Source organism: Rhinatrema bivittatum, chromosome 8 (assembly GCF_901001135.1).
Source record: "Rhinatrema bivittatum chromosome 8, aRhiBiv1.1, whole genome shotgun sequence".
Taxonomy (NCBI): domain Eukaryota; kingdom Metazoa; phylum Chordata; class Amphibia; order Gymnophiona; family Rhinatrematidae; genus Rhinatrema; species Rhinatrema bivittatum.
The window spans coordinates 101,931,602-101,940,693 of NC_042622.1; positions in this window are offsets into that span (position 1 = coordinate 101,931,602).

Here is a 9,092-nt window from a genome sequence, read left to right on the forward strand (position 1 = left end):
CTTTCAATGGAAAGGAGGATCTAGAATGAGGGATCATGGGAGGAAGGTGAAAGGGGGTAGACTCAGGCATAATCTTAGGAAATATTTCTTTACAGGAAAAGTAGTGGATGCATGGAATGGCCTCCCAGTGGAGGTGGTAGAGACAATAATGGTATTTGAATTCAAGAAAGCATGGGATAAATACAGGGGATCTCTGAGTGAGTGATGGGAATTATAAAGCTAAATTAGTTGGGCAGGTGAGATAAGCCATACAGTCTTTTTCTGCTGTCATATTTCTATGACTATATAATGTAGTTGAAAATCAATTGTTATTCTATGGGTAAATCAATTGTTATTCTATGTGTAAATAATATTCATGCAGTACCTCTGTTCATAATACTGAATATACATACACTACAGAGGAACTCAGCAAATTATAATGCTAGAAAATAATATTAATATTAATATTGATATTAATATTGATATTAAGGTGATGTAAAGAAGGTTTATCCCGGTTATGGAGAAGAATGCAAGGGAACATATGCAGCACTTAATTTGAAGACAGTAATGTATGAGGGACACCAACATGATAATATAGTTGCGCTATTGTGAATTATCATTCCCTGAAGAAGCCCGCGTGGATGGGTGAAACGAGATCTTCGTTGGAGCAATTAAATCTATGTTTTGAAGCAACTAATTTGTTATTTATTGCTATTCACTGTAAGATGTACAGATGTAGGTTGACTACATGGTATAATATGTAAATTCATGTATAATTGTGTCAAGCATACGATCATGTTGGCAATTTTAGATGAAGTGAGTAATAAGGTTTGGGTGGTGTGATAAGTATGAATGAATAGTGAATGAATGGAGGGTAATATATGGATATCATAGTTTTAATGTTAGGGAGACTATAACACAGATAGTGGGTCTTATGTATTAAGTATGTTGAGTATAAGCAGAGTGTGTAACTGCATGTATACAATAAAAATTGTTTTCTAGCATTATAATTTGCTGAGTTCCTCTGTAGTGTATGTATATTTGTTATTCTATGGGAGCATATAAAAACCTCTCGAGAAGTGAGTTCACTGATCCAATATTCTGCAGCATCATTTTAGAAGTTGATTAACTCAGAGGAGACTCATAGCTCCATATAACTAGTGCTGCTAATACAGTAATATCACGGCCTGAGAGAAACTTCAAAGACATGATGAAGTTTGTAGAACAAAATGTTATTGCACTTTTGTACTAGACTCCACTTCTGGATGTCTTTTTTCCAATTCCAGTATAGGGCCCGAGTGGAATGAATTTAGAAGACTCAGCATATTTGTCCTCACATGATTTCAGGACAGACTCAGGAGTAATGCAGCAGGGGTCATGTCATAAAGCTGATGTTTCAGCAGGATGCATCCACACTATGCAGGACTCTGGCCATTGCCATTAATCCATTATCTTCTGGAATACATTAAAAATACATTATGGAACCACAGCTACAGGCACTGTATGTAATTAAATATGTAGCCTAACACAATCTTGGTGTGTGCCAGTCAAGTTTTGGTTTGGCAAATTAACTGATAAATCTAATGCACAGACACCAGACACAAACAGGAATCCAGAATTTTAATTCATAATATCTCTATTTATGTTCAAGCAAAGCATGTGGGTTTTTTTATTTTATGTGGTCTGTGGTATTGATAATGCCTTCCAGGCCAAACATTTTCTGCTTCTTAATGAGGAACTAATTTAACTCATTAAATAACCTCTCTGTTGGCTATTATTGCTTTACTAATTGGTCTTGTGTATGCATTATTCTTAACTTTCTTAAATTATTTTCTTGCAATATTTGGTAGATGAGAATACACAAGACTGTTGATATATACAGAGTAATATATTGTAAGCTTGAAAATACAGTAAAATTTTGCTTGATGTAAAAGGTAGGACTGCTTCAGAAGTTTCAAGTCAAAGTACACTGCTGTAGGCTGCAAGGAAACACTGCATTAAAGAACTGTTTAAATGTTCTGTGTATCGATTTGTTTCCACTCTTTAGAGGCTACAGCATGTGATGTTCTATTGTGTTCAAGAGCTAAATTCCTTCAACTTTTAATGCTACCAGGCCACCAAGGAGTTGATCCCATGCACTTGTACCCAAGGAGCTGTGCGCCTGTGTTCATTTTAGAAGAGGAGCTATAAGGAGATATCCCATGTTTTACTACTGAAAGCACCAAATATGAATCATAGTAGCCAAGAAGTATGCCAACAAGCATACTGACATGCCAATAACACTGTCACAGCTAAAGAAAAGAAACTTTGCCCAGATAAGAACGTTAAACAAGCACTGAAGGATGCTTATCAAGATCGGCCTATTTGTAAGAGCCTCTGTAAATAAAACCAAGGCAGAGGAGCAATGCAGCCACTTAAGTTCATAAGCAGCAGTCATGGACTGGCCAAGGAAAGTCCAGAGATCAGAGGGACCCCCACCCTTGGGTGAAGGGAGAGCATTCTGAAACAGAGAAAATGCTGACTCTGGCATACAGCTTGGCATACTGATGTGGCAGGACTCCCCCTCAAAGAAATGGGGAGGGAGGGAAAGACCCACAATGTGGCAAAGACATTTATCAGCTGGAAATTATAAGATGGGGTCAAAAAAGGAGAAAAGGGAGCTGACCCGAAGCAACCCAGCACCCCCTGCTATCGAAGAGAGAGAAGACTAGGTGTGGCCAGGAGACCAGAAAGAGGAGATGCCTTGCTTAGGGTTGGACAGTGACACAGAGTCTGAGGTGGTAAGGAGCAGACATGAAGCAGCCCAGCACTCGCTGCAATCGAGGAGGGAGAAGACTAGGTGTGGCCAGGAGATGGAGAGAGGAGATGCCCTGCTTAGGTTCAGACAGTGACACAGAGTCTGAGGCGGTAAGGAGCGAAGAGCAGCCGGGTAGCTCTGCCAGTACCAGACCCCTGAAGCAAGCCCCCAGACAGCCCGCCAGCTATCTCAGTACAAGACCCAGAAGCAAACCTTTTCCCCTGTCCGCATTTTACAGGCCTCCAGCCAGAGCCTGCTTCAGAGGTGAACAGAGGGATATTACCTGAAGTTGGGACCAGGGGTAAGTAAGTTAGCCATAAGTATTAATATATTAAGCAGGCTAAGGTTTATGGCATGTTTGAAACCACCCATGGTACAGAAATGTCTTTAGGGTAAACTGGTGCTGGGTGGCCAGGATGTTAGAGACAGGAATTGTTATCTTATAAATGCTAAATCCTGCCAAATCTGATAAATAAAAGTCTAATTCTGAGGCTTTCACCTTAGTGGGGTCCATGTGAAAGTCGCACCAGGAGATAATATATCCCAAGAAGGGAAGCTGTTCCAGCTCAAAGGTACATTTTTCTAGTTTAGCAAAGAGATGTTGCTCCCGCAAACTCTGAGTACTTTGCTTGATGTGTCCCAGTGTTGCTTCAACGAGCAGGAGAATATGATATTGTCAAGGTAAACTAGCACATGGGAGTTCAGGAGTTCTTGGAAATTTCATTTACCATGTTCTGGAATACTGTGGGGGCGTTACAAAGTCTGAATGGCATAACTAGATATTCATAGTGGTCATCTCTAGTATTAAATGCTGTTTTCCACTCATCACCCTCATGTATGTGTATGAGATTGTATGTTCCCTGTAAGTCCAGCTTGTTGAAAATTGTTGCCTCCTGAAGGAAATGCAATAACTCTGAGATAAGTGGAAAAGGATATCAATTCTTAGTGATGGCATTGAGACCCTTTTAATCAATACAGAGATGGACAGATTCATACTTTTTGTCAACGAAGAAGAATCCCACTCCAGCCAGGGAGGAAGAAGGTCGAATAAAAGCAAGTTTGCTTACTGTAAACGATGTTTCCATAAATAGCAGGATGAATTAGCCATGCTGTCATGGGATCTGTCAATCAGGCCCAGGAGGCGGAGCTTGTCAAAGCAGAGAACAGAGCTTTGCTCTCTGCAGCTACGCGTGTGTTCCCGCGCAGGAAAGTAACGGAATCTCCTCAGTCTGTGATTAAGCATTATTGTAGTCGAAGACTTTGTGACTGCCAGGGAGGAGGGTGGGTCAGCATGGCTAATTCATCCTGCTATCTACGGAAACATCGTTTACGGTAAGCAAACTTGCTTTTTCCCGTCGATAGCAGGGCTGAATTAGCCATGCTGTCATGGGAGTCCCAAGCTCCCGATCACGTCATTTATGATAAATATGTTTGTACATGATCTTTGACAGTGTGGCAGTCACCGTGGACAGGAGGAAAGAGATTGCAGTATTGCTTGACCTATCTTCACATCAGTGGCTGCTTGTTGGTCAAGGCAGTAGTGAGATGTGAAGGTATAAAGCGATGACCATGTAGCTGCCTTGCAAATGTCTATGGGTTGTACATTCTTCAGGTGTGCCAAGGAGGCTGCTACTGCTCTGACTTGGTGAGCTTTAGGAGTAGAATGTAATTGTAAATTCTGTTTATCATAGCAGAATTTGATGCACTGTACTATCCAGCTGGAGATGGTGCGTTTAGCCACTGGTAATCTAGGTGCCTTCGGGTCAAAGGAGACAAAGAGTTGCGAAACATGGGAGTCCGAGTTCGTTCGTTCTTTGTAGTGTGTTAAAGCTCTTTTACAATCTAGTGTGTGCAGTAGTTTTTCCCTATCATTTGCATGAGGGGTAGGGAAAAAGGTGGGTAATTCCATGGTCTGATTGAGATGGAATTGAGTAACCACTTTCGGTAGGAAGGATGGGTGAGTTCGGAGAACTACCTTCTGGTGATGAAATTGCAAATATGGAGGGTAATGGACCAAGGCCTGCAACTCACTAACTCTTCGTGCTGATGTTACTGCAACCAGGAATACCACTTTCCATGTGAGGTATTTAATGTGTGCTGAGTCCATGGGTTCAAATGGGGAGAGCATGAGCTGTTCCAGAACTATGTTGAGGTTCCATGGAACTGGAGGTTTAGATACCGGAGGACGAATGTGAGTTAAGCCCTTGATGAAACGAGACAGTAATGGGTGATTGGATATAAGAATATCATTGATTGGTCTAAGATAGGCGCCTATGGCGCTGAGATAAACTCTGATGGATGATGTTGCTAGACCAGCTACATATAGTGTATGAAGATAGTCCATGAGCAACTCAGGTGAGCAGTCCAATGGTGGTACACCTTTGGAGGTGCACCAGGTAGAGTAACGTTTCCATTTATAACTGTAATGTTTCCTTGTGGAGAGTTTCCTGGATTCCAACAAGACGAATTGTGCTGAGTTGGAAACTCCTTGTTCTCTTAGAAGGAGCCGCTCAATCTCCACGCTGTCAAGTGGAGAGATGAGTGTAGCGGGTGTAGAAGCGTCCCTTGATCTTGGCAGAGAAGATCCTGGCGATTCGGTAGCCGAATTGGGTCCATGATGGATAGCTGGAGAAGGAAACTGTACCATGATCGCCTCGGCCAGTATCAGTTGAGTATCAGTTGAGTATCAGTTGAGGTTTTTCCGCTATGCACTTTTGAATTGTCCTTGTTATGAGTGGTATGGGAGGAAAGGCGTACAGGAGGCCTGTTGTCCACGGGATGAGGAAGGCATCTTGAGCGATCCTGAATTGGCTTGGTCTTATCGAGCAGAATTTGGGAACTTGAGCATTGATCTCCATTGCAAAGAGATCTATTGATGGTGTCCCCTACTGCGTGAATATGTCCTGGGTTATTTCTGTATTGAGTGCCCATTCGTGAGGATGAAAGATGCGACTTAGTCTGTCCGCTCTTGTGTTTGCAACTCCTGGTAGATATGTCACTTGGAGATGTATGCAATTTCGGTGAGCATGCTCGAAGATTTGCAGGGTCTCCTTGCAAAGGGACCATGAACCGGACCCTCCTTGTTTGTTGATGTAAAACATTGTGACTTGATTGTCCGTGTAGATCATGACCTTGCGTCCTTTCAGATGGTCTTGGAACACTCGTAATGCATTGCAAATTGCTCTGAGTTCCAATAAATTTATTTGCAGGTTCTGCTCCGAGATTGTCCATAACCCTTGTGTTTCGTAAATCTCGAGGTGTGCACCCCAGCCCTTGCGAGACGCATCTGTGGTTAGGACTGCGTTGTGAGGAGGGGGACTGAACAACGCTCCTTTGGACAGGGTGGAGTCTAGGAGCCACCATATTATATCTTTTTTCATTTCGGCGGTCAGCGATACCTTCTGCATCAATGGTTGTGAATGTTGTTTCCATTGGCATTTTAGTCCCCATTGCAGGTGCCTCATGTGTAGCCTGGTGTTGGGAACCGTGAAAATCGCCACCGCCATGTGGCCCAGGACTACCAAGACCTGTCTCGCTGACGGTCTCTGAGTATGGTTCAAGGTATGTAGAAGGTGACGGAAGTGTGATATTCTGTCGCCTGGTAGGTATGCCCTGTTGCACGTAGTGTCCAGGCATGCACCTATGAACTGTAACTGTTGTGTTGGTTGTAGGTGTGATTTCTGGAAATTGATCACTAATCCTAATTCCTGTAAGCATTGTATCACCCGATGGAGGTGACCTAGTAAGATGTTGGGAGTTGAGGTGATTATGAGCCAATTGTCCAGATATGGAAAGATGGCTATACCTTGTTGTCTGAGATGAGCCACCACCACTACCATGCATTTGGTGAACACCCTGGGAGCAGCCGATAGTCCAAAGGGGAGAACTTTGTACTGGTAGTGCTGATGTCTATAGTGAAAGCATAGGTAACGCCACAAGGATGGATGGATTGGAATGTGTGTGCAAGCATCCTTCAAGTCGATGGAACACATCCATTCGTTGGTTTGAATGAGAGGAAGGATTGACTTCAATGATACCATTTTGAATTTCTCCTTGGTGAGAAATTTGTTCAATTCCCTTAGATCTAGTATGGGGCGAAGGCCCCCCGACTTCTTGGGTATGAGGAAGTATGGTGAATAAAATGCTGCTGATTTGGAGCCTGGGTGAATTTGTCGAATTGCTTGTTGTTTGCGAAGCAAAGCAATTTCCTCCCCCAGTTGTGGTTGGGGTTTGTGAATCTTGAGTGTGGAAAGATGAGGCAATATGGGTTTTGTGGCAAATTGGAGTTGGTAACCTTGACGTACTATCTCCAAAACCCATTGATCGGATGTTATTCTTTCCCAGGCTTCCAGGCAAGAACGAATTCTGCCTGGTGGAGCTTGATGTTGTGCTGGTGGCTGAGTAACTAAAAAGATGAAGCTGCTTTTGCTGCAGAAGTCGGCTGTTGTGCCTGTTGTCTCTGGTTACGTGGTTTACCTCTACGTTGGTTTGAGGTATTCTGTTGTGGAGCAGGACGCTGGTAGGAAGGGTATGGTTGTGTACGAAAAGACTGATAAGATCTATAGGGTCTTCTGGCATATAACTGCCTTCGAGTAGATCCAATATAACGACGTGTGGTCGAATAATTAGGATGTGACGTTAATGATTGTACTGCTAAAGCTTCTTCCTTCAGTTTACCTGCTGCATCCTGGAATCTTTCTCCAAACAAATTATCTCCTGTACATGGGAGGTTTGTTAGTTTCTCGTGCAAGTCTTCACGTATTGAACTTGAAAGTAACCATGCTAGTCTGCGGGCTGCAATGGCTGCTGCTGATGCCCTAGACGATGTTTCAAGTGCTTCGTATATTGACCTCAAAAGGTTTCGAGAACACTCTTCCATGTCATGAAGAGGCAGAGGTATCTGATTCGCTGTAGAGGAAAGCATACCCTTCATAGCTTGCATGCACTCATATAGGTGTTGTACCATATAGAATTGATGGTGCATAATTCGGGTAGTCAACATTGAGTTATGATATATCTTTCTGCCGAACTCATCTAAATACTTGTTGTCTTTCCCTGGTAGGAATGAGGAATGAGATTTTGTTTTCTTAAATCTTTGCATCGCCGATTCCACCACTATCGAGGTATGAGGTAATTGTGGTAGAGTGTACGGTGATGTTTTCCTCATATGAAATTTTATGTCTGTTTTCCTGGAAATGGCTGCAATTGCATAAGGCGCATCCCAGGACTTCTGTAAGACTGAATGCAGGAGTTCTTGTGGTAGAAGAGATGTTGGTTTCCCTGGAGTCTCAAAAATCTTTAGGAGACCCAGGGTTTCTGCCCTAGGGTCTGTTTCTTTTTGGACCTCTAGATGCAGAATTGTACCCAATTTTTCTAGGAATTTTGGGTATGTGAGGTCTTCCGGAGGGGAGTACGGTTCCTGAGGCTGTTCTTGGGGATCGATGGGAATCTCGTAGATGATGATGGGGATGCTTGCATTGAAGGAGAATCAAAAGATCTATCCTGAGTATGAGTTGGCGAGGCTGGTCGATTTGTTATGGGAGATGTCGGCGGTTCCACCGACGGTTCTCTAGTAAGCTGTGCTTTGTGTTCCGGAGAACTGTCATCAGCAATTTTAGTCATTTTGAACGATGACTGAAGAGTTTCATAAAAATCTGCTAAGAATTGAGACAATTGATAAAATGCCTCTCTTGTAAGAGGGGGCATTGTTGTACGATGATCTGGTTCTCCTGAGACACCTGCTTTAGGGTGCATTGGAGTATTTTGAGGTGAAGTGTCAGATACCTTTTTGTTGTTTTGTATTTTATTCCCCGTTATGTTCCTTGAATCTTCTGAATCTGTAGAAGTGTCAGAGGAAACCACCTGTATTACCTCTCTATGTAAGATGGTATTGGAAGGATGTATATGAGATGATTTAGAAGTCGAAGGGCTTATTTCCCATGTAGCACTCCTCTTTGCCAGTTTTTTATGGTGAGAGTGTCGTGAGTGCTTATGATAATAGTGAGACGACTAGTCTGTATGACTTCTACGTGAAGCAGGTGATAGTTTCCTACGTTTTACTGTAACTTCTTTGGTGTCAGTGCTCGAAGAAAAGGAGATATCTGAACGAGGTGAAGTTATTGGTGAAGAAGCTGAAGAAGAGCTTCGTGAAGGGTAACGTCGTCGTTTCAACTCCTTCTGTAGCATCTGAGATGAATGAATATGTCTCTTATGCGCAGATTTAGATGTAAGCGTGGATTTAGAACTATGCGTGGATTTAGATTTATGCACGGACATAGATTTATGTGCTGATGGAGATTTGTGCGCGGATCTAGAT